Genomic DNA, 22,266 nt, shown 5'->3' on the forward strand with positions numbered 1-22,266 from the left:
CGCACTTTTCTGAAGGATTAAAAAAACTTGAAAAGCGATTGACCAAGTGTATAGAGCTCCAAGGAGATTATGTTGAAAATAAAAAAAAAATTTATCCAAAAACAATTTATCAAAAAAAAATTGTTTTTATACTTCATTCTAAGGACTTATTGAACTACCCTCGTATCTTGAATTCTTCGGAATAATCTTTTTTTTATTCACTTGAATTGTGACAAATCCACTTAAATTGATTCACTAAATTCACCCCAATTTTATTGAAATCAATGCATTTATCCCCATTGGATTTGAATTTAACTTGAATTGTTTCAAAGTTGTATGAATATAATTCTTTTGAACTCTTTGAATTAAAAAAGAACCGTATTTAAATTCTTAATGCATATTAGTCACTTTTTTGCGTATAAATTGATCACTTTTGGTTTAAAAAGGTAATTGTTTCAAGTTAATTAGTCTATGGCAACTCAAAGAATAATGAATAAAAATAACAAATGTATTCCAATTATAAAATATTCTATATTAAAATGTTACAAGATTATAATTTTGGTCTTTGAATATTAATGATTAGGGGAAATTAAAAATTAGTAAGGTAAGGTAAGGGAATTTCGAAAATAAAGGTTTGATGTCACTCTGTGATTTGACTCAGTAACTTACTTCCTACTCATTCAAATTTTTAATTCAGAGAGTAAGTATCGAACATTACTATACGCAGTTGGTTATAGTAACATTCCCTAGGTACTTTAGTTTCAGGGCACATAAAATTTATATGCACTGCGGTTGTTTTTCGGATGCCGAGTTGCAATGCAACGCACGATTAATACGAGTGTAAGCCATTAAGCATAAATCCTTAACTTGTTCTAGTCTCATTTTTAAGGATAAACAGGCGTGTTTATGGAGAATTGCCCAAAACTAATTGCAAGAGATAAAGTTGGCACTAGTCATTTATTTTCTTTCGTAGGTGCTTTCATAATTTACGACTTTCTGCTTGCGAAAACCATTAGTCTTATCCTCTTTAATAATTTCTTCTTGCAATCTACTTTTTGGTTCCTGTTTATCCTGTTAGAGGGATTCTTCTTTACTAGGGTGATTCTTATTGATACTTGGCGGAATTTTGTAAAGAATGTTTCTGAATCATAAATAAAAACGAATTTTAAACAAAATTGTTCAATTCTGAACCAAAGTGATGAATTTGCAACTAAAATAATGAATCTTTAACCAAGCAAATGGATTTTTAACATAGTAGTTCAACTATCGAACAAGTAGTTAAATGATATATTCAATCATTGTTAATATTTATATTTATATTTTTCTGCCAAAAAGACGAAATTTCAGCAAAATATATGAATTTTCAATTTAAAAAAAAAAGATAAATGCTCAACCAAAAATTGATTATTTGAACTTTTATTGAAATTTTTTTATTTTCAACCAAAGGGACGAAGTTTCAACGAAAGTAATGGCATATTTAGCTAGATTTGTTAAATTTTCAGTTCAAAAATGAACATTCAACAATAACAACAAAAAACCGAATTTTTAATTCAAACAGAAAAAAGATTTGAATGCTCGACTAATTTTTCACTCGAGGGAACCAAAATTTCAATGAAACAGTTCAATTTCAAGCAAAAAGTATAATTTTCAACCAAGAAGATTATATTTTCTACATAAATGGGACCAGTTTTCAACGAAATACAGGATTTTTCATCCAAATAGTTGAGCTTTCAACTAAAAAAGATCAATTTTTAACCAAAAATATAAAAGTTCAATTTTTTACACGGCGAGAAATTTCAAGAGATTAATTCACGGAAGTGCATGATTTTAGAGCTACAATTTTTACGTCATTTAAAATCTCGGACTCTGTGATCTAAAAGCGTAGAATTCGAGACCAGAGAGCAAAGGGGCAATGAGAAAAAATTAATGTGCAACAAAAACGAATTTTACAAATGAAAATAACATTGTTCTTCAATCTGATACAAGCATTTAAAGAAAAATTTAAGCATACTCTTGAAAAAAATCCCTGACAAGGCTTTTCAGGTGAATAGAGAGTGGGATGGCCCTTATTTTCAATTTAAAATTTTCTATGCTCTCCCTCCCAAGTTTTGTTAGAATTGCCAAAAATATTATGCAAAACTTCAAACCAAATCGGTTAATATTTGAGCGTGGTGCCAAAGACCATAAGTGATTCTTATTCTCTGATAGATTCTCTCTTTTTTTCGAAAATATGTTTTTTGCTAAAAATTTAACTTTTCTATTTTTGGTTAAAATTTTTTAGTTAAATGATCAACTATTTGGTTGAAAATTCATGTGTTTCTTTGAAAATTCGTCCTTTGTGGTAGAAAATTAATCTTGGTTAAAAATTCACGTTTATGCTTGAAAATTCAACAGTTTCGTTAAAAAAAATTTCTCTCGAGTGAAAAGTCATTCTTTGTTGAAGATTCATCTTTTTGGTTGAATTCAACTGTTTGATTTAAAATTCAAATCTCGTTTGGTTTCAATATCTTTTTTGGTTGAAAATTCAACTACATACTTGCTTAAAAGTTAAACGCTTTTGTTAAAAATTTATTTTTGTTGTTGTTAAAGACTTATAATTTTAAATTAAAATTCATTTCCTTATTTGAAAAATTAACTATCTTATTGAAAAAGTTTAAATAATCATGTTTTGGTTGAAAATTAATCACTTTGGTTAAGAGTTGAACTATTTTTAAAGTTTCCTTTTTATTTTTATTTGAAAAGTAATTTTTTAACAGAAAATTTATCTATTTCATATTTGGTTATAAATTTATCTCTTTTCGTTGAAAATTCAACCATTTGGTTGAAATTTATGTATTTTGTTGAAAATTCTAATTTTTTGAATAGAAAATTATCTTTTTGATTGAAAATTGATGTTTTTGGTTTAAAATATGACTACATTACTTACTTACATTAATTATTTATTATTAACATTATTAGTTATAGTACTTAAATTAATTACAGTAATTACAGAATATTACTTACATTAATACAGTATTCAGATTAATTTTACTTAAAAGAATTTATTTTCCTATTTTTAAAAGCTTTGTAAATTAAATTTAATAATAAAAATTATTAACTAATTCTGATTAATTTTATTTGAACTAATTTAATCAATCCCTTGAAACTTGTAACATTAGAAAATTACTCATTCTTTGATAAAGTTTCTTTAACTAATGAAAAAACTGGTATATATGAATAGTGCTATTAATACAAAGTTACATTTTTATAAGGACAGAAAAAACATTATTCATAATAAACTTGCGAAATTGTATAAATATTCCGAGTAGTTTGCTTAAAAAAATGCTGCACCAGAAAATCTTAAATTTTGTTTCCTCCAATCCATTTACTAATATCTCAATTCTGATGTCTCTTTGTAAAATCGTTCAATTTTCAGGACTTAAATTATTATTTTTTTTTTGTGTCTAAAATTTCGTACAATTACAACTTATTTGGTGTCTTATTTCACTATTTATAATTGTATACGTCATCAAATTTCAGAAATCAAGGAGTCAGTAGGTCACAATATTTTTAATTTTTAACCTTTAGATTTTGATATTTTCATAATTGAAATCCTTGCAAATTTAATAATTTTAAATTCAAATATTAACCTTGGACGTAGTTTCGAATTATTGAAAATGTTAGCGTCTGTAAATAGTAATTTCAAATTTAAAGCCTGTGGAAATAGAAAGTTGAATGAAGTCTTTAATATTTTTAGATTTGTACTGCAGTCTACAAAAATGATTTGGTTTTAAATTAAAATCGCTAAAACCACATGATTAGACGTAAAAGTTTTTTAATACTTCTAGTATTAACATTATTTCGGAACAATGAGAATTGAATAGTCTTATATTATTTTCGTATATTTGATAACTTTATAGTTAAATAATTTCAGTTGTAAACTTTATAAATTGCTGAATTATTTCTAGTAACGTTTGAAATTGAATAAGTTTGAATTCAGTCTTGCAATTTTACAAATGTTATTTGCACTTGAAAGGAACGTTTAAATTTAACTAATTTTTAGATTGGAAAATTCAAAATGGTTTGATTCAAATTTAAATTGTACAAAATGATCATAAATTGTTCTTCCGCCCTCTTTGAGATCAAATATTTTAATATTGTATTTTTATCAGTTTCATTTTATCCCATTTTTTTCTATTGTCATTCTTTTTCTCTTGCCCTAAAAACGAGATGTTGAATTCAATGATTCATTTTACACTACTGGCGGAAATTATTTACTCGTCTGTTTCTTGAGCGGTCTCTAAAGTGTCTTAATTTTTATAATATCACCGTAAACTTTTTCCGTCGTAATACCGCCAAAAGTAAATTATGCTAATTTTATAAGGAAATCCCTAGGGTCAAACTTAGTGCAAAAAGTCGAAAAATGTAAAAAAGAGGTAAACAAAAGAATCTTAAAGTTTTGCAAAAATATTATGGAGACCTACCTTAGAATGACTCAAAAAAGTTTTCAAAATGTTTGTTTTTACCAGAGTTATTAAAATTTTTCGAAAACATCGAAATTTGACGTTTCTTTTTCAATATTTTTCAATATTACAAATATTAAGGCACTTTAACAGCAGCTCAAAAAATAGTAGACCATTTCTGCGAGTATCTGATCATTTTTATAAAATCATATTTTCCTCTTGCCCAAAAGAAACGAGTTGGTGAAATAAATATTAACCAGATTGATGAAATTATTAAGAATTCATTGTTCTTTCAGATTTGATCTTACAGTATAAAAAATTGAAGTTAATCGCCAGAAGAAAATTCTATATATTTTGGTGCTAATGTGCATAACGCTCAGCTTATAAAATCAATATAGAGTATATTGCAGCGAGCTGTTGACCTTCACCCCATTACAGTAGAAAATTTTGAAACGTTTCTTGTATAATTCACAGATAAAAGACTGGATTTTGTTTAGAGAAGTTTATACTGGTGCTCATATTCTTTGACTTGTAATCGCTGCCGGTCATTGAGGCTGCACTATCGCGAGGAAGATATTTTCTTCTTTTTTGTCATTTAACTTCAAACAAACATAATCGTAGAATATTCTACAATAGATGGAAATTCTTATAATCATAATTTCTTCCTATGAAGTAACCTTGGTAGCTTTGATGCCAGTCAATTTACTTGCTGAAGTTATACGCCAAAAGTAATAGAATGAGAGAAGACCGATCAAATTCAGAGTAAATCAGGGGTCCGTAGTTTCGGAAAACCTGGAATTCTGAGAAAAGTCAGGGATTTTGAAAAAAATCTTGAAAAAGTCAGGGAATTTCTATGAGAGACACATAATATCATTGTCGAAAATGATACATTTGAAATGTTTAAATTCAAATTTTATCCTTTCTTATTCTATTTATAAAAGATTTTGTGTTGAAAATTGTATTTCTGTTCTTTGAATAAATATCACGGAAAATGAGAAATTATAGTCAGGGTAAGTTAGGGCATTTTAAATATGAAGCTTAGGGCCGACCTGATAAAATATTTTTTATAATAATTTATTTGCCTTGTATTTTTGGATTTAAAATAAACTATTTTTTTAAAAAATCAAGTTCTTTATTAAAAATTTAACTACTTTTTGGAGTATTCGCCATTTCAGTTTAAAAATTCAACTTTTTTGATAGAAATATCATTTTTTTGCTCAAAAATTCGTGTTTTTTTTTTTTAAACTTAAAATGTAACTATTCGATCTGATGATTTCTACTTTAAGTTGGAAATTCATGTCGTTGGTTAAAAGTTCAACTACTTTGATGAAAACTTTTTTTTTATTATTAATTTTTTTAAAGTTTGTTTATGATTGTTCTTTTAAAGATAGTTCATTAACTATGTTACGCATTATATGAACCATCCCCAGCTAAAAATATAACTTCTATTTTTGGTTGAAAATTATTTTTTTCAATTTAAAATTCATCTACTTTTTAAAAAAATTATTTTGGGGAGGGGGATATCCACTTCTGTTTGGAAATTTAACTATTTTTCTGAAAAATCTTCGTTATTCTTTTTTTTTCTCAACTGTAAATGAAAATTTTCCATTTTTTGTTGAAAATTTATCGTTTTAGTTATAAATTCGTGTTTTTTGTTGTTGGGGAAAGCTAATCTTCTTGGTTTAAATTTCTTTGTTTTTTTAATTGTTTTATTTCAATGAAAATGTTTATTTGAAAATTAAATTTTTTTTTGTTGAAAATTCATATTTTCGGTTTGAAAAGGCAACTTTGAAGAATAAATTGATTTAGATGAACTTTTTTTCTTTCTTGACTGAAAAATGTTTATTTGTTGAAAATTCGTCTTTTTGGTTGAAAATTAATATTATCGTGTTGAAAAATAGATCTTTTTAGCTTGAAAAGTGTACTATTTGATTGCAAATTCATGTTTGTATGTAGAAAATTGCGTTCTTTTTTTATAAATTCAGCTGTTTTGTTGAAATTTTAATTGTTTCGTTGAAAATTAATCTGTTTTGTTAAAAAGTCGTCATCTTTTTTGTTTTGTTTTTGTTTTTTTTTTTTTTGGTCGAAAGTACAACTGTTTTGTTGAAAATTCTCCCTTTTGGATTGAAAATTCATGTTTTATTGTCGGAAAATCCCCATTTTTCGGTTGAAATAGGCAAAATTTTTAAATGGTAATTTGACATTTATTTTTCTGTGTTTAAAAGATTCTATGTTAAAAATGTTACAAAAATTAAATGCTTGTGTTTGGATATTGATGGCCATGGCAAAGACAAAATTGGTCCTGGTAAATCGAGCACTTACTACTTAGGAACTGTCAATATTTTGGAACAAACGGGAACACAATTTCGGAATGGAAGTTTTCACGACACTTCCCTTTTTTCTCCTTGGAAAAACTGATGGCCAAGATTTTCCACTTGGTTTATCAGATTTTTAATATCCGCTACTAGTGATGGACGTTTTACGTTTGATATTTCCAAAAGATTCTACATAAGAACACTTTATTATGCTTCTAATGGTTGCAAAATATTGATTTCTTCGAGCAAGTGAACTTTTACGTATAAAAGTTGAAGCTAGAGTTTCAAACCTGTAGAGTGGGAGACCTTAATTCTTTATATTTTTCATCGCACAGTGTAGAATGATGTTCTCAATTTTGAAGGTGTTCTAAATTCGGGGCTTTAGTGGGATTTCGTCTTATCTCGAAAAATGATAAAATTCATCTGGTGTAATAAATCATCGTAGACAATTTTATAACCTTCTATATACATATTTAAATTCAGTTAAGAAAATCGGTTTTAATTGATTTCAATGGCCTTAGGTAACTTCAAAAGAATTCCAGTGACTGCGAGTGTTTTCACTGAAAATCAAATGACATCACGTTACCATATTTTATATTTTCTGACAAGATTTGGGTCAAGAATAAATATAAAATTGATAAAGCTACTAGAGATATCAACGGATTTGTATTCAGAAAACAAGAGGCAGATTTCGGAATCCTACGCATTTAATTCTCATTAAGTAGTTGAGATGACAATGCATTTTCTACCAGTCTGAAAACATTGGATATTTGAAGTACATATCTGGAAGGAAGATTTTGAAAAAAGCTTTCTTGTGAAATAAAATTAAAGAATAGAAATCTTCATCAAGGCGGGCATCTCTGAGCAAGTAACTTCTTAATAATGCAAAAGTGAGATCCTCGGAAGGAAATGGGTAACGAAATTGAAAATAGATTGGTCTGGAAGAACTTGAATTTTAAAGTGGTAATTCTCAGTGTGGCTGCTGGGCCGGGAAACCGGGAAATGACAGTGAATTTATTCTTTTGGCCGGGAATATGACAAATTTGAACTAATTGTTTGAATTATCTTTTTCCATTCTGATATCATTCAGTTTAAAATTCGCAATGGGAAAAACTTCACTTAAAAAATTGTCCATTTAAATTCAATTTTTAAGCTTAAATTTGTCATTTGAAGAATTTTAAAATGCAGCTTCATAGACTTAGAAAATTACAATTTAGAAGCGTTTGAAATCGACAATTTTGGATAAAAAACATTTTTAGTTGATCAACTGTAAATATACATTATAATGATTTAAAAAATTTAACAGTACTGTATATATTCATAATTAAAGGTTTTTATTCAATTACAAATATTGTTTCAATCTGCAATTTGAAAATTTAACATTTTTCAATAAAGAAAAAGAACGATTGCTCAATATTGAGAAATATTTGAGTGTTAATTTAAGATCAGTAATTACAAATCAAATATTTAAAACTAAAAAACTTTAAACGTTACAGTTTTAGCAGTTCTATTTAAAGAATTTTAATTTTTAAATAAAATTTAAAAAACTTGATGTATAGACAGAAAAAATTTGAGTAATTTGATTAGATATTCAGAAGTTTCGAAAAGATTGAAAATCTGAAATCATTTGTAATAATTTAAACGAAAGGTCTGCATATACCTAAAAAATCCGACTATTCATACCGAAATTTCAATGCTAATAGTACAACTGCCTAATTTCAAACAAGGTATAGATTTTTGCCGATTTCGAATATCAAATTTAATATCTTTTTAAGAATTATGAAAGGCTTACAAAAGAGAAAAAAAATTTCGTAATAATCCTAGGAAAATTGAAAACAATTTTTTATTTTGGAAAATGAACTTTAAGAGAATATTTAGATAGATTTCAAAAGATAAGATTTCGTGAAATGTCCAAAATATATCTGGAAGATTTTAAGGAACTTTTCTTAATTTTTCAGGATATTTTTACAAAATTTCATGAAGAATTCGAAGCATTTTAAAAGAAGTTTAGAAGTTCTGGATTTTTAAGGATTTTTAAACTAATTGAAAGAAAAATAATTTAGCTTCTAATTTAATAAGTGTTCCGTTTATACAGCAAATATTAATCGTTCAATTTTTAATGTTTCTAGCATAAAATTGGCTAAAATTATTTGCAGCTCACTTTTTATGGCTTTAAATGAAAACATTTTTACCTGTAAAGTTAAAATTTGTTAATTTGTTTGATCGTTGAAAAATGTTTGCGAACCGGGAAAAAAACCGGGACACGGTCGGGAGTTTTTTTCTTTGATTAAACGGCATCCTATGGGATTCATATAGAAAATAACTTGAAACGGTTAGTTATAATTTCGTTTATGAAATGGAGAGATTTCATTTGCATATGATTCTAAACGAGAAGGAAAATTTGCGTAGGAAACTGTAACCGCTGGAATTGCATGAAAGTGGAAACATAGTCATTTCTCTTCACATATGCAACGGCGTCTCAAAAATGGTGCATTAAATAGAATTCAAATTTTTCCGAACAAGCAAAATGGAAATTGACAGCTTATTGTTGGATTCTGAATTCATTGTAATCCAGCAAAAGGCAACCTTAAATTTCAAATGCAGATAACCATTCTCTTCACCTAGAAAGCAAAGCTTTTAAGGATCTCATTCATTTAAGATTCTAAAAGTTTATTGAATCTGATATACTCTTCTCCGATCGAATTGACGTAATCGGCGTCTCGGATAGACTTTTACGAGATTATTCTTTCTTCCAAGAATTTATTTCTACAAATTTTTGGAATTTCTCATTTAAAATAATATGAATTATATTATTTTTCTGCAAATCTGCATCAATTATTGTTTCACAACATTCAAGATCTATTATTGCAATTATTCATATTTAAAATATTATCAAAATTTAAAGGATCTAAACTTTGATGTTTTATTTATATGAATTCAGGTGATTGAATGGATACGCTAGATTTACAAGCTTTCCCAATATCCTATTTATATTTTTCTAAGCATTCTTTTTTTCAAGAAAGTTCCTCTTTTTCCTTAGAACCCACCAAGTCTCTACATTTCAAGTTATTTTGATTGCCGTTAAAATTTGAACATTCAAAATTAAAGGAAGAGTTCAGAAATAATTTTCTCAGTATTTAAATTTTGTAAATGAGAGACGGTTCAAATTGAACACCTCCAAAATCGGAGCAAAAACAAATAAAGACTTTCTTATTTATAGCCAGTAAAACTTTAACAATTGCAGTACCTATTAAGAACTCTAAAATGAAAACATTATATTTTCATTCTCTTTAATTCAAGACTCACCAACTCGAAACTTTAAGAATGGCATAATTTTTGCCTTCTGTATCGTATAATTTAGGACACTTGGCTTCTAAAATCTTGGGAATTTTGAGTTTAAAATTTAAATATTGTAATTGGCCGTATTTTAGAACAGACATAGACTTGTTCAATCAAATTTTTTTATTTAAACCTGCTAAATTCCGCAATTTGAAGTTTGAAAACTGGAGTTAATTTCTCTTCACTTTCAAGGTTGCTACAAGATCTGTAAAATTCTTGTAATTTTGAAAAAAAATAATTGGCAATTTCTTCCTCGTACTTAAATGAAAGTTTTTTTTAAATAACAATATCACTTTAGTCACGTCTTCCAATACATTAATACAGTCATCATAAGAATGACTGAATTTCATTGCATTTTTTTAATTCCTTCGAATTCATAAAAAGAGAATTCCTTTTAATTCACCCTGCATTCTTTGAAATTTCCTCCCTATGTATTTTATCTGATTCTTATTCACTCCCATTTATGTAAATTTAATGGATTAAAAAATTTTAAATTTTGAATCTGTTCACTTTAATTATTTTTCAATTTCTGTTGCTTTCGCATGAGTTTCATCGAATTCTCTTAAATTCTTATAAATTCACTCCAATTTTACTGAAATCCATGGAATATTTTGAATTTTTTCATTTCACTTGATTTTTTAAAATTTACTTTGACTTTTATGAATTCCATCGTATTCTTCTCATTTCCCTTGAATGTCTCGAAATTCACTTGAATTTTATTTAATTCGTTTTTTCCCCTTAATTCACCGAAATTCTGTTGAGTTTTTCCGGAATTCTGTTAATTCCCATTTTACACAATTCGAGTGATATTTGATGATTTTTAAAATTTTATTCAATTATATTCTTTTGAATTCTTATAAATTTCATTAAAGTTTCTTGAATTCTTAGAAATCCCCTCCAATTTTACTGAAATCAACGGATCATTTTTCATTCATTTGAATTAATTTGTAATTCACCTTGTATTCTTATTAAATTTCCTGAATTATTTTTTTTTTATGTCGCTAAATTATTTGGAATTTTCTTAATTTTTTTTAATATACTCAATTCTACTCAATGAAATTAATTGAGAAAGAATTTTTTAGTTTTTTAAATGAACTTGAAGTCTTTTAAACTCAGTGAACATCAGTGAAATGTTTTGGATTTTTTATGAATTCACCTTGACTTTCATCAATTTCCTCTCTACCAAGTTAAATTAGCTCCACTGAAATCAGTGAAATATTTTTGATTTTTTATGAATTTATCTTGAATTTTTATGAATTTCATCAAGTTCTTCTCATTTCCTTTAAATTCCTCCAAAATCTTTCGAATTTTTGGCAAATTTATTGTTTATTATTTATCTATTCTGAATTCGTTAAAATTCTCCTGGTATTCTTATAAAGACCGAATTCTTTTAAATTCAAAAGATCATTAGTCACGATGGATATTGTCACTTTTACCAAGTAAATTAGGCTGTGAGCGGTAGAATTTTTTGAAGTTGAATAGAATTGACTGGGTTTAACAAAAAGTATACCTAAAAGTGTTGTAAAAATTTAACCAGGGAAACATGGAAGAGTCGTGGAGAGACTTCGTTTTAATATGCAAAAAGATTCCTTGATTGAAAACTGTTTCGAGTTTGAGATAATATCGCAATTTCCGAGATTTCGTTTTCGTCAACTCCAGTTCGGGGATTAATAGTTAACAGCAGTTCAGTATACAATAGTGGCGCGATATAAATTGGTCGCGGTGTTGCGTTTCAACAATATTCAAAAAGTCTCCTCGATTGAAAAATCGCTAGAATTTGAGATTATCTTGAAATCTCTGAGGTTTCGTTTCCGTCAACTCCAGCTCGGGGATTAGGAGTAGCGGCAATTAAGGGTAAAATTCTTTCGCGTCTTTTCGTTTCAATATTTAAAACTTCTCCCCGATTGAAAATTCTCTAGAATTCGTGATCATATTTGAGCTTTCTTTTCGTTTGACTCAGCGCGAGGGTTATGAGTAGTGGCAATTCAGGGTAAAATTGTAGCGCGACATACATTTTTTGCGATTGTTCGTTGCAATTAGCCGCGATTTTTCTTTTCAACAGTATTAAAAAAGTATCCTCGATTGAAATCTCGCTAGAATTTGAGACAATCTCGGAGGTTTCGTTTCCCTCAACCCCCAAGCTCGGGGTTTAAGAGTAGCAGTAATTCCGGTAAAATTGTGGCGCGACATAAATTGGTCGCGATTTTCCCTAACGAGGAACCAAGCGGTGGTGGTCTCTTCCTCTTCGTCAGAGAGTTAATTTTCGCACGGCATGGCATGACGAGGTGTAGGATGAGGAGTATGGGGATGAGGCTGATGTGATGACGAGGCAGGAGGGTTTGAGGGAAAGACGACGGAACGGCGGAAAAAAAAGCAGAAAAGGAAAGGGAAAGAAGGTTAGTCGCCACGACACGGCATGTCGTGTCCCGGGACGCCCGTGTGCTGCTGCTGCCCCACCCAGGTTCGACGGCAGCCATGCCGGGTGCCGATCAATACCTCGACTACGAGGCGAACGCCGTCGACCATCCACGAGACACCTCGAAAGCGACCGAGCCCTGGCACGAAGTGACCCGAGTCCCCACCAGATGCATGGTACAGCGTTGCCGGCTCAGTCGTTATGCGGGAGTGGTCTCTGATGGATGTATGGTGTCGTAACTGAGTGACTGAGAACCGGCGTAGTTTTATCGCGTACAGTTCGTTCGCAGTTCTCACCCTCCCTTCAATTAATTCATTAATTACAGACTGAATCTAGTCAAAGTATATTTAATCACTTGGAACGCGCGCGTTACACCTTCAGCTGTATCAGTGAATTTATTTAAGTATTTATTGTACAAAAGACTTTTAACCTAGGTAGGTGAAACTCTTGATCTTCTTCTTCTTCTTGCTTGTAGCCCTGGTAGCAGGGCAATCTACCATCCTTACCAACCAGACAAGAATCATTCACCTCTTACGCATTTATTTATCCACTCATACATTTTGCTATATACGTTCAATTTGAGATAAAGTTTCAACTTGACCAGGTGTGGTGGCCCCTCCGCGTTATACTCTATACCTGCACTGCACCCATGCATTCCTTTCCTCCCTTTTTAAATCTTTTACCTGCTCGCTTGTTGCGAAATCTACTCGAGATTTTTTCTCTGGCATTGTGAAATTCCACTGTGAAAATCCGGAGTGCCCCTTATCGATCTCTGCGGCACTTCTGCGTCGCAAAAAGACCGGATTCGCATTGACGTGGCACTCCTCTGCCTGGGTAAGGCATTCTAATGACGGCGGCTTCGAGGAATGCAAGAAAGTGCCTCAGGAATTTCGCCGCGGATCTTTCGAGTCTATCAATGGACTTTCGCTACTAAGTGATGAGCTAATACGCTGCCTGAGTGCCTGCGGCTTCCGACCATAACCTCAAAGGACGAGTCGACTTGGCGACCTTCGCGACGCCTCACTATCTTCAATGGAAGCTCCTCGTCTCGCTGGCAATTTCCAAGTCAAATACTCTTCTCAAGATATGTATGAGGACGATCAGGAACTGCGTCTGGCGATTATGCAAACTAAAACTGCAAAGCTCTAGCAACCTGTCTCTGTCTCTAGAAATTGCACACTGACAAGGGGATCAAGAGTGTGACGAAACATCGTTTTCAAACCGGATTCCCGTTATCTAACTCGGGAGAGGCCGAGTAAAGGCTCTTCCCGTGGGAAATACCTGGATTCTGCTCCCATTAAGTACCTGTCGCGTGATTTTTATTAATATTTTAGTGTCACCATTACTCGTTAGTGTTCTTTTAGAGGATTTGCTTTTTTCGAGACAGAGATTAGACAGTCCAAGATTTTAGAAAAATATGGTATATGAGAAAAAATGTGAAAACGTGAGAATGACAACTGAATAAGCGCCAATTTTTTGAAATTCTACTTCTAACCAGGTGTCTATCCTATCTGGAAAACCTGAAATTGTCAGAGAATTTTTATGTCTCGAAAATCCTGGAAATGTCGGGGAATTTTTTGAGTGTGCTTAATATTTTTAATTTTCAATCTAAATTAGGTGAAATACATAATGATTCTTTGGCTGAAAATTATTATTATTTTTTTTTTTTTTTAATTTTGACTATGCCAGTCGAATATTCCATCAATTTCTGGATAAACATTCGTCTTCATTAGTTTTTTTTTCTTAATCAAAATTTCACTTTTAAATTTTTGGTTTTTCGTTTTTCTTGTGTGAAAATTCGTATTTGTGGTAGAAACAATTTTAGTTGAAAATTAATTTTTTATTTATTTTTTTATTATAATTAAATTATTCCAGTTGAAGATTCATCAGTTTGGTTGAAGATAAAAAATTTTTAACTGGTAATTTAACTTCCATTTTTAGTTCACATAACTATTTTTTAGTTCCAAACTCAACTATTTGTTTGCAAACTTGTCTTTTTTAGTTGAAAATTCATGTACTTTGTTAAAAAATCATTTTTTAGTAGAGAATATATCTTCTTTAAAAATGATTTTTTGATTGAAAATTCTACTGTTTTAGTTGAATTATTTATAATTTTATTTGATACTTCATCTTTTTGGTTTTAAATTCATCTATTATAGTTCAAGATTCATTTTAGTTGAACACTTGTCACTTCCGTTAAAAATTTGTTTATTGTATCAAATTAATTTTTTTATATAAAAATTCAACTTCATTGTTACCTTGAAATTAATGTTGCCTAAATATGCACCGCATTTTAAGTGTAAGGAGATAAAATAGATTTAATTAATTAATCGATGGTGCTAATATATTTTAGAATATCTTGTAATATAATTTGTCAATGCTTTCTAGATTAAATATATTAATTTATTCCCTAGGAACTGAGAAAAATTATATATAATTTAAAAAATTATAATCAAATGTTTGCGTAACCATGATATTACATAACCATGACATTACATACTACGAATATGTAAAAATCATTTCTCCTTTCACTCGAAAAAAATTAGTTTTAAAATTATCAAAACTTCAACTGGATAAGAAACATTGGGTTTTTCAACTCTTAAAACAAAGAGAATTCTAAAAAAGGAAAACTGGGTAAGGGCCATTTTGGTATTTGTTTCTCCATTCATAAAATGATTTTTCTTAATTTTTTCACATCTTTAATGTAGAATTCTTGGGGAATACATGATTGCATAATATGATCCAAATTTTATATTCGAAAAATTCTTGTCGAAAACGTTTTTTGTACATTCTGTAAAATTAAATGTTTAGTCCTTATTCAGTTGTCATTCGCATGTCTTCATGTATATATATAGCTTCTAAGTGAAGGGGAGAGTGGTTGTCATCAATAAATTCTAGTCTGATAAATTACATACACGTGTTTCCGGTTAGAAGATGTAAAATTTGTTTTGTGTCCGCAAACAGCAATCTTTGTGAATATTTCCGTACAAATGGCGAATATTAGAAAACTATTAATTGTTTGATGAGGTTTCAACTTTGAATGTTGCTAATCTTTTTATAAAATTCGTGGTTGTATTTTTTCGAATACTTTGAATAATCCGGTGTCTAAACGTATGGACCGGGAAAGTGGTCGGGAACACATAGTTACAGACACTACCTACTCAAAAAACCAAACTATTTGTCAATTTCCTGGAGAACTTTGTGATTTATTCTAAACTTTCTTGGCCTTTCCTAATTTTTTTTTCTTTTGCATAACGAGATCGTATCTGTATACTCACCAAGAAATTATGGACAAATCTTACAAAATCTTCGATTGAGAACCACTAGCCTCTTGGGTGGGTTATCAGAGATTCAGAACATAAGTTAGACATGTCCTAAGTTCCGAATGGACTTTAGAACCGCAGTGGAATTCGGAATAGATTATCCGTTTATTGTCTGGCTAGATCTGACCGAGTAGTCCGTGACCGTGTATAAGGCGCTTCGGCGCAGCTGCAAATGATCGTTATTCATTACCCACCATTTGCAAATTGTCGGAAATTGGGCAGCATGACTCTTAACGACTACATATCAGTTCTCTGCCTGGAAACTCAAACAGTAAATGACTTTAATGAACACGTTTCCTGAAAGCGAATATACACCGTTCGGATCTTCTTCCGCTATTAAAGTTCATCTTTAGCTCCTGCAAGGTCAGCTGGAAATCCAGTTGAGACTTGAAGAAATATGATAATGTTGCACTGTCATAAAGGATTTCGATTCAATATTTTAATCAACCCCTTAACGGAAGGTGCACTTTGAATGCAACTTTTGTACCACTATCACGACCTTTGGATGTTCAATGATGCCTTGGTGCTCTGCAATGCCAAGTGGTGAAAAAGCGAAATTCTTCCAAGTCACCTCCAATTTTCAAATACTCTATTCTTAGGCCTGACATTTTTTACCACTATTTTAGATCACCAAAGAAATGACTTTTAAGTATTGAATAGGTGAAATAAAACGATTGGAAGAGCATATTCCCTGATACCTTAGTTGTAATCCCCGTAGCGGAAATCCGGCTAAAGTTTCTGGAAAAAAAAATTAGGGGAAAAGTAATTCGACGTGGGACATGTCACACGTCTCTACACGTGTCTTAAGTCTAAAATAAACTTTTTAGGTTGGCGGCCGCGCCTATCTCTGGTCTTAAGTTTACGGTCTCGCGAACGTTTCATGCCTTGGAAATCGACTGGGTCAATTCTGTAGACTGAGTCTAGAGAATTCGAAATTATTTAGTTGCAATCATCGCATTGTTGGGAGTGAAATTTGGATCTCACTTTTAGTCCCCAAGGTCTTGAAATTTCTTAGATGCTCTGAAGTGGGACAGACCACAGTTGTTCAATGGGAATCGTAGTTTATTGTTGACTCTCACAATTGTTACACTTCCACTATTTGTCGTAGTAGTGGTCATAAAACATCTTTTTGTTTGATATACATAAATTCCATCAGTACTTTTTTTCCATTTTAGGTTTTTACATTTGAAAGAACTATTGAACTAGCACGGGTTGCTACAGTTTTGGAAATTAAAAACGGGTCAGGATATTTTCGATAATTTTTCTCAATTCTTTCCCCCTCCGACATGTACGATAGTGTAAGATTTGCTCCACCCACACATTAAAAATGTTTGATACATTTATGGATTGAAGATACGTATAAGTTGCTATTAATTAGACAAACGTGGAACCATAATGCACATCTTACTATTTATTTAGAATTCAACAATTTTCTTTAAAATTCATTCTTTTTAGCATGAAAATTCCACATTTTGGGTCAAATTTTTTTTCTTTATCGACTGGAAAATCTTTCTTGACTTGAAAAAGTATCTCTATTGTGGGAAATTTATTCTTTTTTTGGTAAAAATGTAACTGTTTTGGGGAATGTTAGCTTATTTTGGTTGATAATTCAACTGTTTTTGGTTTCAAATAAAAATGTTTTTTGATTGAAATATAGACAATTATATGTTTCATTTAAAATTCACCCTTTTTGTAATAATTCATCATTTTCATTTAAGAAATCATATGTTTGATTGAAGAATGAACTAGTATGTTCAAAATTATTGTTTGTTGACATTTTTGTTTGTAAAAATGTACTATTCTTGGTTAAAAATTCATCTGATTTGTTAAACAGTTCACTATTTTTTTTATAAATTAAGTACCAACTGGCTAAAAATTCTTTTTTTTTTCGCAATTAAATTTGTTTTTTAAATTGAAAATTTTCATTTTTGGTAGAAATTCATCTTTGAAGTTGAAAATCTAACTTTTTTTTCAAAGTTCATTTTATTTGTTTAAAAATTCATTTTTGAATCTGAAATTTTTAATGTTCTATTTCAAATTAGAAGTTTATCTGTTTTAATTTAAAATTCTTATTTTTTTTTAAGGTTTATCTTTTTTATTTTTAAATTAATATATTTTGTTAAAAATTCTTTTTTTAATTTCCAATTAATTTTGTAAGTTCAAATTCAGCTGTTTTTCACTTTTGATTGTAAATTTTATTTTTTGGCAGAAATTTAACCTCCGTTGAAAATTCATCTGTTAGTTTGAAAATTTAACTTTCTCCTTTAAAAGATAATTTTATTTGTTTAAAAATTCATTTTTTTAAACTGAAACTTTAAATATTATGTTTCAAATTAAAATTTTATATGTTTTAGTTGAAAATCCAACTATTCTACTTTTTTTGAATATGTAACTTTTTTATTTGTAAATTTGGCATTGATAGAAATGTAATCTACTTGGTTAGAAAATCATCTGTTGGATTGAAAATTTAACTTTTTTGTTGAAAATTCATGGCAATTGTTTTTAAAAATGTATTTATTTTTACACTACAAATTTAAATATTTTATAATAATTTTAAAATTTTCTCTTTTTAGTTTTTTTGTTTTGGTTTGAGAATTCAATATTTTGGAACACATTTTTGTTAATTATTGAGCTCTTAGGAAAGAAAAATTTATATCGGTCAAGGAAAAGGAAAACTTGGACGGGAAAAAAGCAGGGAACATCGAAGTTGGAATTTTGTAGCAATCCTGAATTTAGGGTCGAGGTTTCAAATGATCATTTTCATTCCTTCGATTCTCTTTCGAAGATTTGGTTACGAAAGTGCGCTGCGATTCATATGTGGAGCATACATGAAGGAACGGTCTTTTCTTATCAGCCATTTGAAATACGGCATGATAAAGTCTTTTAGATAAAGAGAAACGCCTTGATGTAATTGCTTCTCTCGATGTTACAAAGCGTTCTCGCAATTCAAGTCTAGCGCGTCGTTCCAGCAAAGCTCGAGGTCTCGCTTTCCTGTTATCGATCGAGCTTGCTGAGCTCTTTTTCCGAGGACACGCGAAAATCCCATAAAACCCCGTGCTCGTGAAGAATGCATCCTTCAGTCGAGACCTTTCTTAAATCAACTGAGTTATGATAATCCTTGGTAGAAAATGATTTATTTTAATCCTCTGGATTCCATTTTTGAATAACGGGGAAGGAATTATTAATGGAAAATAAACTATGGCGGTGTGGTTGCCGATCAGGGAAAACCTGGATATCAGGGAATTTTATTGGTCAGTAAAATTCAGGGATTTAGAACGAAGAATTCGCAAACGTCAGGGAATTTCTGTGAGAGGCACTTTAAACGACTGTCAAGGATAACAGGTTTGAAAAAAGGTTGAAATTCTTCTATTCCTTTTATAAAAGATTCTATGTAAAAATATTACAAGATTAAGATTCTGGTCTTTAAATGTTAATGGTGAGTGAAAAATTAGGGAATTTCGAAAATGATGTTTTGCAACCACCCTGACAATTTGCATGTTGTTGTAAATTTATATGTTGGTATAAAAAATTCAACAAAAATCTTTCTTGGTTGGATATTCAAATATTTTTGTTTAAATTCGTCTTTGGTAAATTCATATGTATTTTTTTTGTACAAATTTCATCTTTTCAGGATGATAATAGCACTGTTCGGTAGATAATTAATCTTCTACGATTGAAGATGCAACTATTTTTTTTTTTAAATTGGTTTTTTTTTCGTAACCAACTAATTTTCTCGGATTAAATTTAATATTTTGTCAACTGTTATGCAGAAAATTCGTCTTTTGGCTTAAAACTTCATCAATATGGATAAACATTTTTTTCTTGAATGACAAATTTTCATTTCTTGAAATTTTTCTATTTGTTTGTAAAATTTATCTTTGTATGTTGAAAATTTGTCCTTTTGAATTGAAAATTCCTCTTTTTTTGTTGAAATAAATAAATGTGAAGATCTTAAATGAAATTTTGCATTTTATGTGAAGATAGTTGAAATTTGTAGTGAAATGAATTGACGATTTTTTCCGGAGGATAATTTTAACTTGTTGATTATTTAGAGACTTGTGAAATGGTTTCAACATCACTGCCTCATGCTCACAACTCGGATGACCAAAAAAGTTCTTGGACTTGTTTTTTTCTATGAAATTTCGTGGGTTTGTGTAAGCACAAAATGAGATTTCAAATACATACTTCCTTCCTTTCTTCCAGACAAATTCGGTTTATGGGATCGGAAATAATTCCGTGGCAACGTAATTCGCTCGTCGACCCGGCAACACTGTCAGGCCTTCTGGACACCCAAAGCCAGGTGATCGCGTGGGATTAAATATAGGACATAGTAGAGAATTCAACGATTAATATTTTCGCCATCCGACCCATAGTTTATCATTTTCCGGCACCAATCTCTTATCACTTTCCTCAATTTTCAAATTTAAGTTTGGTTTAAAAACTGATTTTTGTATTGCTTTATGCAGATCTCTTCTAGAATCTAGAACACTAATTGTTCTGAAGATATCCTGTTATTTTATATTTTGACAATAATAATTAAAAAATTTCTTGGACAATTTTGAGAAACATTGTAATTTCAGGTTCACACTCTTTCCACTATTCTCCCTTTTTTAAAAAGAATTCTTCCTTTTGTCCCCTGTTTTCACGAAGCTTGCCCTTTCCACTTTTTTCCTCGTTTTTTTGCTAAATGCGAATTGAGTTAATAGGAGCTAATCAGAGAATCAAAATATTTTTGGTTTAGAATTTATCTCTTTTGGTTAAAAGTTCTACTATTTCGTTTGAAAATTCAACGACTTTGTTAAATTCATATTTTTTGGTAGAAATACCAACTTTTTCATTGTACATTAGTTTTTTGGGATAGAAGATTCGTCCTTTTGAATTAAAAATTTAACTATTTGGTTTAAATGCAATAGTTTTTGTTTATAGTTATATTATAATTCGAACAATTGATAAAAAAAGATTAATTATTTTGAATTCATCTTTCTTGGTTGAAGAATAACTTTTTTTAATTCATCGTTTCTTGGTTTAAAATTAGGTTTTTTGTTGATAATTTAACTATTTTGTTGCAAAAGCAATGGTTTTTGTTTTGTTAAAAATTCGTTGGTTTTTTTAAATTCTTGTATTTTGTTGAAAGGTCGTCTTTTCTGGTTGAATATATCTGTTTTTATTTAACACTAAAATATTTTTTTGTTGAACTCTTACTTTGTTAAAAGTTGCACTTCTTTATTGGAATTTATTGAAATTCAAGTTAACTAATTGGTTTTGTTAAAAATTGTTTTTATTTGAAAATTTAAATACAGTTTGTTTAAAATACAACGAATTTGTTAAAGATTCATTATTTCAGATAAAAATGTATCTCCTTTATTGAAAATTCGCCTTTTTTAGTTGAATATAATCGTTTTATCTGAAAATTTAACTATTCCAGTTTTGTTTGAAATTTTATTATTTATATTTGAAATTTTATATATTTTATTAAAAATTCGACTATACTTGGTTGAAAGTTGCATTACTTTGTTAAAATATGATTATTTTTTAAGATTCATCATTAGAGTTGAAGGTTCATCTTTTTGGGTGAGAATTAATCATGTTTAGTTGAAAATTTATGTATTTTATTGAAAATTCGTTTTTTTTCTGCCGAAAATTAATTTTCTGGATTGAAAATTTATCTCTTTACTTGAAAAATTAATATTCTATTTCCACTGTTTTGAGACCATTTTGGGCTGCCAAGTTTAGAAATATATTTTTTTAAACTTACCTTCGATATAAAGTTTAAGGTCCCGTCTTGACTGAATGACACATCACAGAAAGGTTCATTATCAGTTGCCATATCGCTTTCACCTGCAATAAATATCGAACCTGGCGGAAGAACAATTATAGCTTTTAACGTAAAAAAGATACACGCTTCTAATTATGAGTGAATAAATTAATGAATTAAAAGAGATTGTTGATGTTTAGACAACAATTGTCTCATATATATTTGGAAATGTAAATATTTGTGCATTGATGGAATTAACTCACTTTAAATTTAAGTCACGTCAAAATCTAATCACTTTTCTCAATTATTCCAAGCGCCAATAATTTCACATGTTCAAATTTAATATTAGCGTCTTAGAATTATCAGCCTTGAGCGTTCCAAAATTTAAATTTTTATCTTTCACAATTGCTAGATGTTTGAAATTCACTCAATTCAATCTTTAAAAATTAATTTATCTTCGTGTATAAGTATCGTTTAAGGATGTTCATTACGTACAATCAATCTCAAAATTTTACTATCTTTAAAATGATTTATAAAATCGACATAAAAATACATATTGTTAACTTCCGTAAATCTTAATGGAGGCTTCTAAGCACACTTGAGAAAAAAATAATTCAGGTTAAAATTGTTTATTTAACAGTAGTTATTTTAAGGTTTAGCTTTTTCTTTCTATTTAGGGAAAAGTTACAATTTTTAT

General features: G+C 29.5%; 1 protein-coding gene across 6 annotated transcripts in view; it reads left to right on the forward strand.

Moving 5' to 3' along the window:
* The window catches only part of LOC117175688 (14-3-3 protein zeta), a 128,064-nt gene that overhangs the window by 55,199 nt on the left and 50,599 nt on the right, over window positions 1-22,266 (forward strand). Inside the window, exon 1 of one of the 6 annotated variants that reach the window (XM_033365428.1) lies at window positions 12,687-12,925. The exons of the other annotated variants lie outside the window; for them this stretch is intronic. The gene's annotated coding sequence lies outside the window, so the exon portion shown is untranslated. Of the gene's footprint in view, window positions 1-12,686; window positions 12,926-22,266 lie in introns of those variants that run through there. 6 annotated transcript variants of the gene reach the window in all.

The sequence above is a fragment of the Belonocnema kinseyi genome, chromosome 6 (assembly GCF_010883055.1).
Source record: "Belonocnema kinseyi isolate 2016_QV_RU_SX_M_011 chromosome 6, B_treatae_v1, whole genome shotgun sequence".
Lineage (NCBI taxonomy): Eukaryota > Metazoa > Arthropoda > Insecta > Hymenoptera > Cynipidae > Belonocnema > Belonocnema kinseyi.